Here is a 2,972-nt window from a genome sequence, read left to right as displayed (position 1 = left end):
TTACAGCATTCATGTTGATTATTCTGCCAGTGTTCTTCTTTCCAGTTACATTGTTGTAATCGTTGGGTATATAGTGTATAATACATAGTTGTGTATATAGAGTTCTTCTTTCCAGTTACATTGTTGTAATTGTGTAGTGTTCCTACTTCTGATTACTTGGTATAAAACTCTTTCATTTTCCTTCACTTCTTTGTATTCATCACATTCATTGTTTCTTACAGCACAGTGATATTCCATTACATTAATATCCTAAATTTGTTTAAGCCATTCTCCCAATCAGTGGGCATTTCCTTTTTTTCACCCAGTCCTTTACTTCAAGAGGAGCAGCTATAAATATTTTGGTCTATTTGGGAACTTTCTTTTTTCCTAAATGATTTCCTTCAACATAAAAATGACTAAACCTGTCAAGGCATGTATTTTTCCTCAGTTTACCCTTATTGTCAAAACATACAATATGGAAATAAAACTACAACTCTTTAATAAGTTTCCTGGCATATAGTAGTTATTTGCTTCTATATTACATGCCAGCATGGGAGGAGGAGGGGGAAGTTCTATATACATTCAGTTCTAAACTAATAAAAAGATCAATACTTCTAATATTTGTGGTTATTATAAAGTGTAAACTTAATATTAACAAGCCCAAATAATTCAATTATACTAAGAACACAAAATGATTGTACTTAAAATATAACTTTGTATTTATGGTAAATAAAAATAAATGGGTAAATTAACAAGAGAGTAATATGTCCTATTTGTGTCTCTGTCCCTTTCTGAACATCTTTCTCTCTCCTTTCCTGTGTACTTTTCTAGTTGTGGCTGCTATTATTATTTATACAGCAGTAGACCATGTATATATTGTTCTTTTAGTTCTTTCTTTTATTCTGTATCACTTTATGTGTCTTCCCATATTACTTTATATCTTTCATATTTGTCACTTCTTATGATACAATAAAATTCATTGCATTCATATGTCACAATTTGTTTAGCCATTCTCCAGTTTTGGGTCACATGGGTTATTTTCAGTTTTTTGCTACTGGAAATAATCACAACATATCAAAGTTAAAAGGAATTCCAGAAGTTTGTGAGTCTATCTGGTACTGTACTGTACTGTAATAAATCCAACAAGTGATTATCCAGCCTTTCTTGAAGACCCTCCAGTGATGGTGAACCCACAAACTTAAATGGCAGCCAATTCCACTTGGGGCAGCTATAGTCACTAAAGCAGCTGGTGCTTCTGACTTTCTATTTTACTTCTATAGGGGCCTAAGGGCCCTGTAAGTCTTTACATGCAGAGAAAGAGATAGGCAGAATTTTGAAAGATAATGGAAAGTGAGACTGCCCCCATCTTTTGTAGACAGAGAGGACAGGGAAGGCATACTATCTTTAGCATGTCCTAGGACAGGAGATGACACAAACCATATGCTATGGCACACACATTTGGCTTTTATTCTTTCTTTTTCTGCTACTTTTCAGATTCATTTTTTCTGATAACCATGTGGGTATCTATGAACAAGTGGCAAGCACCACTGGAATGAGACTGCCTAGCTTCTATGAGGTGGACTGGAGGAACTGGGACTGTCATTGTGATAGTCATTACTTTACCACACCCCAAAACTCTATTTGCTGGTGACTGGGACTCCTGGAGACCAGAAATGAGTAGAAGGTTATGATCGTAGAGCAGAGAGAGAGGCAGGAGTCTTGACAAGAGAAAATCCCAAATCCTGATATCACCACCTCTTACAAATCTAGTCCATACTAGTGATCTGAGAAAGAAGATTGATTTCCAATCTTTTTTTCCCAAGTCCTCCATCATATTTACCCAGGCTAGAGTACATGATCTGAAGACAGGGTCCCAAATACACACACACACACACACACACACACACACACACACACACACCCTTGTTTTACTCCTTTCCATGACCTCTGAGTATGAACAGTTTGGGAATGTCCTCTTGACAACCCTGAAGATCTGGAAGGGCAAGTGAAAAAAAGTTTATGAGAGGTTAGAAGGCAAAAGCCTCCATTTAGAAGTATATGACCCATGTTCTTTACTTTTTCTCTACATTCAATAAATATATGATCACAGTATGTTAAGTATCAGGGGGAAGTTAGAAACAGAGTCAGTCGGGTAAGAAGTTGGGGAGTAATTTTGGCATCTGTAGGCTAAGCACCCTCTGGTGACCATGAGAGATTCTTCAGACTATTAGGAAGTCTATCCTACAAACACACTTGGCTAGAAAGACTGAAGAGACCTTTGGCCTGGTTGCTTGTATAGAATGCCACCTGGTGGGCAACACAAATATTATATTCCCTCATTGGATAAGTAATACAGTGACTTACTGCTTTCTGTATGCTTAAGGAAAGCAGTACACAAACTGATTTGAACCATGTACTGTGCCACAATCATCATAGATATCACATTAGAAAGTTTTTCCTTAAATCAAGCCTTAATTTACCTCTTAGCAACTTCTTTACTCTTAAATTTATACTTGTTGGGGGACAGCTAGGTGGCACAGTGGATAAAGCATCTGCCCTAGAGTCAGGAGGACCTGAGTTCAAATCCAGCTTCAGACACATAAAACTCACTAGCTGTGTGACTCTAGGCAAGCCACTTAACCCCAATTGCCTCACCAAAAAAAAAAATTATACCTGTTGGGATCAAAAATAACAAATCTAATTCCTGTTTCACATGACAGTCCTTTAAATAAAGATACCCATCATATCCCTCCTAAGTCTTCTCTTCTCCAAGATAAACATCTCCAGCTACTTCCAGATGTTGTTGTGGTTCCTTAATTTTCGAAGAGGATAGATGACATCATGGGGTGATGTCTTCACTTGCAAATGAATTGAATTTAAGTGACACAGAGTTGTACAAAGTTGTCAGCCTCCCTCTCTCTTCCAGGGTCATCTAAGTCCAGTGGCAAGACAAAAGTTAAGACAACTGGCAATGGCCTGGGATACAGTGGATG

This window comes from Vombatus ursinus, unplaced genomic scaffold (assembly GCF_900497805.2).
Source record: "Vombatus ursinus unplaced genomic scaffold, bare-nosed wombat genome assembly UNPS02014816.1, whole genome shotgun sequence".
NCBI classification, from domain to species: domain Eukaryota; kingdom Metazoa; phylum Chordata; class Mammalia; order Diprotodontia; family Vombatidae; genus Vombatus; species Vombatus ursinus.
The sequence above is the reverse complement of the archived record's forward strand: the minus strand, read 5'-3'. Positions refer to the sequence as shown.